The 9,816-nt window shown below is 40.1% G+C and overlaps 1 protein-coding gene across 2 annotated transcripts in view; it reads left to right on the top strand.

Moving 5' to 3' along the window:
- The first annotated feature begins 1,872 nt into the window (after window positions 1–1,872).
- LOC131342310 (transcription factor SOX-13-like) overlaps window positions 1,873–9,816 on the top strand; it is a 34,166-nt gene continuing 26,222 nt past the window's right edge. The window contains exon 1 of one of the 2 annotated variants that reach the window (XM_058373046.1): window positions 1,873–2,168. The gene's annotated coding sequence lies outside the window, so the exon portion shown is untranslated. Of the gene's footprint in view, window positions 2,169–7,109; window positions 7,290–9,816 lie in introns of those variants that run through there. The other variant, XM_058373047.1, reaches the window with a different exon arrangement.

Here is a 9,816-nt window from a genome sequence, read left to right as displayed (position 1 = left end):
AGAAAGAAAGAAAGAAAGAAAGAAAGAAAGAAAGAAAGAAAGAAAGAAAGAAAGAAGACAGGGAGAGAAAGAAAGAAAGAAAGAAAGAAAGAAAGAAAGAAAGAAAGAAAGAAAGAAAGAAAGAAAGAAAGGGGGTATTTTGAGAAAGAAAGAAAGAAAGAAAGAAAGAAAGAAAGAAAGAAAGAAAGAAAGAAAGAAAGAAAGAAAGAAAGAAAGAGTGTATTGTGAGAAAGAAAGAAAGAAAGAAGACAGGGAGAGAAAGAAAGAAAGAAAGAAAGAAAGAAAGAAAGAAAGAAAGAAAGAAAGAAAGAAAGAAAGAAAGAAAGAAAGGGAAAGTCCAATAAAAATAATGAAGTGTAAAACGAGAGAGAAAAAAAAGAAATCTAAGAAAGAAAGATGGACTTGGAGAGAAAAGGTCAGATAGGAGGTGGACAGAGAAAAGGTTCAAAGAGAAAAAGAGATGGAAAGATGAGGAATAAAAGGAAATGGACAGAAAGAAGAAAGTGGTGAAAGATGGTGCACAACGTAGAGGAGATCTCTTTCTTCTAGTAAGAGAGAGAGAGAGAGAGAGAGAGAGAGAGAGAGGTAAAAGGTTCCGTAATCCTGCAATGGTGGTTGTCGAGCGTCGCCATGGCAACAGGCACAAAAGAGCGCGGTTTCCTATTGATGGCTAATTGTATTCCTCGCAGCTCTTTTGTTAATTGTTGTCTGCTCGGCTCCCACTTCCTGCTGGGCGGCCGCACAAAGGCAGGAACAGAGGGGATTAGAAATGGCACAATGGCGCTGGACTCTCGGGCCGGCAAAGCTGCGGCGAGCTGTGAGCGCACACGCGGGGAAAATACGACAAAAAGAGACGTTACAAAAAGCTTGGGTTCAAAACCAGCGAGTTCACCTGTGTAATTCACTCAAGGTGGTATCCCCTTCTCCCCCCCTCCGTAAGCGCAGATGGCATCACCCACGTCCCGAGCTCAGCGCGCGGCCCATAAACACGCTCAGCTCCTGAAGTAACATTTGGGATAGTTCTCCACTCTGAGACACTCTCACCCTGATCCCCTCAGATAATCCACATTATCACAGTCTACTACTTTCACCTGATTAAGTCCATTACAGTAATTCACACACTACCTAGCATATTAATGCTCTTTTTTAAAAGCACGGGCTTCATTTTAAGGACTTCCGGTGTTATTGGGATGAGTGGAAAGTGCGCTAATTAACACACTCATTTAGTTCAACTGTATTTATCCACAGCGATCTTCTGTCAAGCTTAAACTGTCTTTCTCCGAGCAAAATATCAAAATAAAAAGAAAGAAAAAAAGAAAGAAAGGACTGAGAATACTAACAGCAGCAGAAGCAGCAGCAGCAACAATAATAATACTAATAATAATAAGAAGAAGAAGAAAGAAAGAAAGAAAGAAAGAAAGAAAGAAAGAAGGACAGACAAACAGAAAGAAAGAAAGACAGAAAGAAAGAAAGAAAGAAAGAAAGAAAGAAAGAAAGAAAGAAAGAAAGAAAAGGACTGAGGATACTACCAACAATAGTATTAGCAGCAACAACATTAAGAAGAAGAAGAAACAAAAGAAAGAAAGAAAGAAAGAAAGAAAGAAAGAAAGAACTGAGGATACTAACAACAACAATAATACGTAGAGAAGACACGCAAATGTTGAAGAAAGAAAGAGAAAGAAAGAAAGAAAGAAAGAAAGAAAGAAAGAAAGAAAGAAAGAAAGGACTAACAATAATAATAATAATAATAATAATAATAATAATAATAGTTCCCCTCTTTTCCCGTGTCTGTTGTTCAGCAGTTTTAATGACACGAGCTTTCCCTTTAAGAGGGAGGTGAACGGCAGGAGACAGAAATGGACACACACACGCGCGCGCGCACACACACACAAGCACCAGAAAGTGACTTGTGTGTGCAGGGAGACCGGACAGCGCCTAGACGTGTAGACGGGAGCGCAAGCTGTAATGATCTCGAGATTTTTCTTTTGAGCGCGTGCCCACCGATTAAAGCGCGCTCTCTCTCTCTTTCTCTCTCTCTCTGTTCTCAGAAAACAAACAAACATCAACATCAACACGAACACTAACGCATGCGGTCTGTGTGACTCCGCAAAGGAATAAGAAGTTCTGGGTTTTTTTCTGGGCGGCAGTACGGTTTCCCCTGGAGTGTGGTAAGTCTGAAAGTTTACCGCGTGGTCCGTAACGTAACGTGACGTGGGGAAAGAAAGTGTGTGTGTGTGTGTGAGAGAGAGAGAGAGAGAGAGAAAGAGAGAGTGTGTGTGTGTGTTTTGCATAATGTTGGTTAATTTAGACGAGGGAAAGTTAGTGATTAGACTTGGCTCCATGTGAAGGCTGCTTGCGGTAGATCAGGTTCAGAAGTCGCTCCTGGATCTCCAGTTTGGTGTCACTTCTTTAATCCAGCACGCGCTGGTTCAGCACGCACAGTGTGTGTTAGTTCTGTACCATGCACTAACACTCAACACTAACACTAATGGCCATGCAGCGTTCAAACTTCAACTCCATTCCGCTCTCCAGCACGCGAGCCCGTGGCACCCGTTAAAAAGCCCCAGTGAAGTGGGAGCTGTGGGAACTGTGCGCTGCTGCTACGTGTGCCAGGTCTTCACTTCTTGTTTTTGTTCATGTGACAGCTGCATCTCTGATTTATTGTGCTGTAAACAAAACCGGAGAGAGGAATGTCTGAAGAGAAATCTGTGCTTCACACGTGTGTAAGGGGTTTATAGCAACAACACAAAATAAGCTCGTGCTTCTTTACACGTGACAACGATCACCCATACATTTTATTGAACGGATCCGCTGACTGTATCTTCTTTCTTTCTTTCTTTCTTTCTTTCTTTCTTTCTTTCTTTCTTGACACATTTTGTTTCTTTCTTTCTTTCTTTCTTTCTTTCTTTCTTTCTTGACACATTTTGTGGTTTCTTTCTTACAATACCCCCTTTTTGCATTTCTTTCTTTCTTTCTTTCTTTCTTTCTTTCTTTCTTTCGTGAGACTTTTCTCTATCCCATTGTGGATTTCACCGTGTTCTGGTTCACGCTCCTCTTCCTCCCTGCCGTAGCTAGTGTACAGTGACGTGTGGTTTGAGACGTAGCCGAGGTGTGTGTGGATGTGTGACTGTATCTGATGGAAGGTGCAGATTGTAGACGTACGTCTCCGTGGACAGGACCGGCAAAACGTGTCTGGTGTAAAGAAAGTGCCCGGCAGGAAGAGCAGCGGCAACTGGGCAGCACTGTTCAGAACACACATCAGTCATATGACCTCACTCCTTCTAGCCACTCTGTTAAGTGTCTCTGCAGGTTAAGAGGGGCAGAAGGGCACATCTGTACAGAGTCGCCCTGCAGGCTGTTACGCTCACCGAAGACACTCGGTCTAATTCACTGCTCTGTGACGGAGTTCAGGCTAATGAGCTGCTGACACGCTGTAATCAGTTTGTACAACAACGCTAGTGAACAACCAGGTTAAAGGTCATGAAGAATTTTAGTGCTCTGGTCTCACACAGGAGAAAGAAATTAAACCATCAGAAAGCCACGTTTGTGTTGTGTGTGTGCGCATGTGTGTGTATGTGCATGTGTGTGTATGTGCATGCATGTTTGTGTGGGTGTGTGTGTGTACACATGACTGTGTGTGTGTGTCTGTATGTGTACACATGCGTGTTTGTCTGTGTGTGCATGTTTGTGTGTATTTGTGTGTGAGTTTGTGTACACATGCGTGTTTATCTGTGAGTTTGTGTGTGCGCACGCAGATGTGCATGCATGTTTGTCTGTGTATGTGTTTGTGTATGTTTGTGTACACATGCATGTTTGTGTGTGTGTGTACATGTGTGTATGTTTATGTACATGTGCTTGCATGTTTGTATGTGAGTGGGTGTATGCGTATGTGCATGCATGTTTGTGTGTGTGTGTGTGTGTGTACGCGTATGTGCATGTGCGTGCATGTTTGTGTCTGTGTGTGTGTGTGTGTACGGGTATGTGCATGCATGTTTGTATGTGTGTGTGTGCGTATGTGAATGTGCGTGCATGTTTGTGTGTGTGTGTGTGTGTACGGGTATGTGCATGCATGTTTGTGTGTGTGTGTGTGTGTGTGTGAGTGTGTGTCAGGGATGTCAGTGTAAGACAGTACCCCAGTGTGTCAGAGCCCAGTTCTCCGGGACATTTCTGTGTGATGTCACTGGGTCTGGAGTGAAGATTCCCGGTGGAGGAAGTTGGCAAAGTGGCAGCGAGTGTCTCGACTCTGCAGTGGCCGAGTTCACAAAGCAGCCTGACAGCAGGGAGTCCCTGACCTTTTCCTCCACCATTCCACCATTCTCTCCTTTTTTTTCTCCCCCTCCATCCCTGCCTCTCGCTCAGACCTCTTCTGTACCTGTTCTGTTCTTGCTTTCTATTTTGTCCGTCTTTCCTGGTCCTTCTTTCTTCCTTCTTCTTCAATTTCCCTTTTTATTTCCTTGTTCTCTGTTCTTTGTTCTCTCTCTCTCTCTCTCTCTCTCTCTCTCTCTCTTTCACTCTCTCTCTCTCACTGTCTCTCTATTGTGTTCTTTCTTTTGTTTTTCTTTGTCTATCACATAGTTTGTTTTTCTTTCTGCCTCTGACATGCAGTTTGCTTTTCTTTCTTTCTTTGTCTATCACATAGTTTGTTTTTCTTTCTTTTGTTCAGACAACATTAGTTTTTTATCTGTTCGTCCTGGGAGAGGATTGTGTGTTTTTATAAACTTATTTTCTTGTCCTGTTGACATGTAGCTTAAGTGATTACTCAAACAATCAAACTCAAAAACAACACCTCTGATGGATGTTATAAATCTCTGATGGCTCTGTTATGAGTCTCTAATGGATCTGTTATGAATCTCTGATGAATCTCATGGGTCTCTGATGTATTCTTGCTGGATCTCTGATGAGTCTCTGATGGATCTCATGGATCTCTGATGAATCTCTTATGAGTTTCTGATGGATCTCTGATGGATCTATTATGAGTCTCTGTTGTGAGTCTCTGATGAATTTCATGGGTCTCTGATGGATCCCTGATGGATCTTTTATGAGTCTCTGATGGATCTCATGGCTCTCTGTCGAGTCTCTGATGGATCTCATGGCTCGCTGAAGGATTCCTGATGGATCTCTGATGGATTCCTGAAGGATCGCTTATGAGTCTCTCTGATGGATCTCTTAGATCTCTGATGAATCTCATGGATCTCCGATAGATCTCTGATGTTGGCCTGTTTGGAGTGACCAGTCCGAACAGGACGGTCAGACGCCGCAGATCTGATCTGATCTCCTGTCCAATCCCAGTCCGGAAGATTTTTTTCAGATGACACACAGCAGCGTTACGTAACTCCGCTGGACCCATTTTAGTCCTGATAGCCTCCTAATCACGCTTCCTCTGCCGGTCCAAATCAGCGGAGAGACCAGAAGTGCATTTCGTCCTGTTTTCAAACTTCGGCCTTATGTGTTCAGTGCCACATTGTTTTGTTTTTTTTGCTTTGTTTTTATCCCTCAGTGTCCTATTGAACTCCAGGTCCGAGGAGAGTAGCCGTAACAATGGCCTGTGAAGTGTGTTTCCTCCGGGCCTGACGCCTTGTCAATGAGATCAAATGAGTCAGTCTTTCAAAAACAGACACAATGATGGGTGCATGCTTGCGTTGTCGCTGTCTGTCAAATCCTCTGTCTGACTTCTTCACTTAATCTTCTTTGTTTCTTGTGTCACTAGGAGTGAGAAAGTAATGCAGCCAGTTAGTGTTACACACAGGATGGCATTGTGTTTAGTGAGAGAGGGAATGTATCATGCTTTGTTCTGTCTTGAGTTTCTAACAAGTGGTGGAACGGTATGAAAACATCATTCTATGCTGTTAAACATAGTGCTTTTTTTTTTTTAGCGTACAACGGCATTGCGATCATTCAGTGCTTGGATATTTTTGGAAATCGGCTTTGTTAGGACGCTCGCTCCTCGACTAACCAGATCCTGAGAAACTTTCCTGTCGGTTAAATCAGATTACTTAACTTTTTGACCATCTGTGTTTACTGAAAGTAGCATAAAATGCAAATTCAATGGAGAACGGTTCAAAATGTCAGTCTGACACACACACAGAGAGAGAGAGAGAGAGAGAGAGAGAGAAGACTGGACTCAAAATCAATTAGCTAAAGAATCCAGGTTACCAGATCTGACATCTGGAAATATAATTTGCACGTTCATGTACGTATACAAACCTGGTTAATTTTTTTCTTTCTTTCTTAATTTCTTTTGGCACTTGGTTTCCAAAAAAAAAAACCCAAAACAAAACAAAAAACACCCCAGTCATGTGGAAACCTGTCTATTCTCACAAAACTGCACCTCTGATTCTCTGCCATAGAGCTTTTTGAATTATTTAAAAAATAAAAAAGCAAAATAAATAAACTTTTTAGTAAAAAAAAAAAAATGGGGGTAGTTTTAAACATCTGGATGAAACAAAAACGCCTAAAAAAAACATTTGTAAGAAGTGGACATAAAAAATATCTGAAATTTACAATTAAAATATTTGCCGTTTTGTAAATATTTACATATATATATTTTTAAAGCTAACAGGAACTAAATATAAAACTAACTTCCGATTCTTTCTTCAAAAGATACGACGTGAACTTTTCCAACAGAAAGTCATGCAAAAAAAACAAAAAACAAAACTTTTTATTTATTTATTTATTTATTTATTTATTTATTAATTATTATTTATTTGAGTGCATTTGATCTAAACAGATAATAATAATAATCTTTTGTCTGACATTTTAATCTGTAACATGATTCAAATATCAAGATTATAGATCATGAATGTTTATTAAGGCTTAATGTTCCAGTTTTGTTAACCCGTCACGCATTTGCAGGATTTTTTTCTTCTTTAGTAAGCTTTAATTTTCTTCTCTAAAACACTCTTTAAAGACGCCTGGGGTACGAAAACAAAGTGTTTGCATTAGTTACGGCAAATTAAATAGAACTGGTCATAATTTGTGTGGATTAGACAACGCCTTCGTTTGTTACAGATGGAAAGTGCTATCGATACTTTTTCACAGCAGCCCACATGTTCCCAAACACTCGTCCTCCGCTGCCACCTACCCCCCTCTTTCTCTCTCTCTCTCTCTCTCTCACTCTATCAGCGGTGGCATGAAAGCAGTGCAGCATCGGAAATCAGATGTAAGAACAGAGTTCATTACATAGCTGCAGAAAAGAAATAAGGTGAAACAAAGTCAGCAGCCAAAAGTAAAATCCTCAATATTGTCCAGCAGAGAAGAAGGTGGGGGGGGCGCCCATTACTTTACTTCAAGTAAGTATCATTACTTTTCCTATGTAAACATCTGTGCCTTTTGAGTCTACCGATAAATATTTGCATAATAGCTCAAATGTCAGGCTGTTTTTATATTTTACATATTTTATGGGCTTGTAAAGATCTGAAGGTGTCGCTTGTAATTTATGGCTAACAAACGCTGACGGGGTTTTTTTTTTTTCCTTTTCTTCTGGTCCTTATTTTGTTCGTGTTTACATGACAAACTTTAAGTCTCGAGATAGAAATATTCGAGGTCAATCGGGTTAAGCGGTGTTGAGAGCATCATGCAAAGGCAGGAGGTCTAGCAAAGCTGGGAAATGCAGCAACAACAAAATAAATAAATAAATAAGTAATTAAAAATTTTTTTTTTTAAATAATTAAAAAAAAAATTTCTCATTGCATTTTTTTTTACATTTTTATTATTATTATTATTATGATTATTATTATTATTATCCTGTCTTTCATTTTCCTAATTAAGCAATCTAAACTTTCGGAGAGTTTTCTCCAGGCCCAGCTCTCAGCGCGAGGGTCGTTAGCAGCGGCTACGTTCACGTCGCGGTAGCGTTTACTAAAAGCCGTAAATCTGCCTGAACAAGAATAAAAGGAAACTGATCCCTTTGAATTACGGCTTCCACTCACAACTGCCAAACAGGTTCTACTCCAAATACAGAAGGCAAGACTGGTCAATATACTCCTCTTTTCTTTTCATTCCTTTCTTTTCTTTTTTTTGTTTGTGGTGTCCTACCATTTTCTATTTTACTTTGTCTCCTTTCTTTCTTTTTTTTTTTCTTGCCTAAGAAGGTGTTGGGAGCATTTAGGGGGAAAATGATCCTGCAAGCTTGAGCATGTGTTTTTTTTTTTGTGTGTGTGTCTTTTGTGACTTGATGAATTTTCTTTTCTTTTACGTGCAAAAGAAATGCATGAGGGGAAAAAAAACAAGGCGACGAAGATGATTTGTAACTCGCTCGGAGTATTAAAAGCGATGATAATTTATTGGAGTTAAAAAATGTTTCGAATGTAAAGCACTGTTCAGGCATTTGAGGAAAAATTTAAAGTTGCACTAAGCGTCTTTGGGTGATGTTTTAATCTTTTTTAAAAAATTTACTTAATGAGATTTTAATCTTTAACGTTAACACCAGGACGGTTTCGGATTCTTCTTTAACATCCTGTCATAATATGTTTACAACTTTTTTTATTTATTTATTTTTTTATTTTCATATGCAAAAGTTCCAGGTAGATATTTCCGATAACTTAATTTTTTTAAAAATCGAGTTAAATGAAATCTAAATGCTGAGGATTTGTGCGTTCCTCGCTTGTCATACAAATACAAAGAATTCTTTATATACACACACACACACACACACACACACACAGTTTTTTCCTCTCTCTGTGAGTATGTGTGTGTTTGCCATATAATAAAAACACACCTCTAACTGATTGGATTAATAATTTCTCCAGCGGCATAAACTCAAATTTGGTGTTGCCCCTCGTAGAATCCCGCACAAGGCGCGCTAGTGTTACGAGAGATAAGATAAGGGAAGGGTGGCCTGGTAATCCTGCTGGTTTTCTACACGGCTATCACCGACAGATTTGTTTGGACTTTTATTTTGTTTGGTTATTTGTGTATTCATTCCCCTTTTCACAAACTGGAATAATTCACAACAGTTCTTTTGAGCACAGCAAGGGCTTTCAGCGGCGAAGAATGTGCCATGGAAATATCACCGCAAGCCCATTTGCATGTCCCCCTCCGTCGCCCACGAGAACACCGACGCCATTCATATCGTTCGATGACTTACTAGCCCGCTATACTTCACGATTTGGTTAAAATAAAAAAAACCTGTTGGATATTCCCTCGCTTTGCGTTTCTCCGACAGAGAAATCTGGCTGTTCTGATGGCGTCCCAACTTTTATTTCATCCCTAAAGAGTGACAGTTGCACGGTACTGCAGTGTTTTTCACTTCATTACCGAAGGAAGAAATAACTGGTTTGATGGCGTCGCTTGGACTGACTCATCCAGCACTGTAACTGAAACGTGTAATCATTAAAGAGTGTCAGATGATGCCGTGTAAAAGAAAGTTAGAGAAAGTCGGAAACGTGGGTTGGAATTCTTCTTTCGTTTCTGCCCAGAATCTGTGTCTGACTATATATTTATTCGTTTATTTTGCTCGGTTATACCGAAGAGATTTAGTCGGTGTGGGTTAAACATGATTTATATACATGGTTTCTGATTTCTGTTTTCACACACACACACACACTTTACACTCTTGCTCATCTCATTAGCTTATGAGCTCTTTATTTCCGGTATCTCATGCGATAACATTTTTAACAGATTTGATATTATCTTTGCCTTCTTAGAACTTTTTGGTATTTTACTGGTGGGAAGCTGAGTGTGTAGAGGGTACAGTGTGTGTATACTGTGTGTGTGTGTGTGTGTGTGTGTGAGCGAAAAAAGGAGCTCTGTTCCATCATTGATGTGGTCGAGAACCACTGAGCAAACTTCACACTCGCTCGCAGAAAAATATTTTCC

This window comes from Hemibagrus wyckioides, linkage group LG21, assembly GCF_019097595.1.
Source record: "Hemibagrus wyckioides isolate EC202008001 linkage group LG21, SWU_Hwy_1.0, whole genome shotgun sequence".
Classification (NCBI taxonomy): Eukaryota; Metazoa; Chordata; class Actinopteri; order Siluriformes; family Bagridae; genus Hemibagrus; species Hemibagrus wyckioides.
The sequence above is the reverse complement of the archived record's forward strand: the minus strand, read 5'-3'. Positions and strand labels throughout refer to the sequence as shown.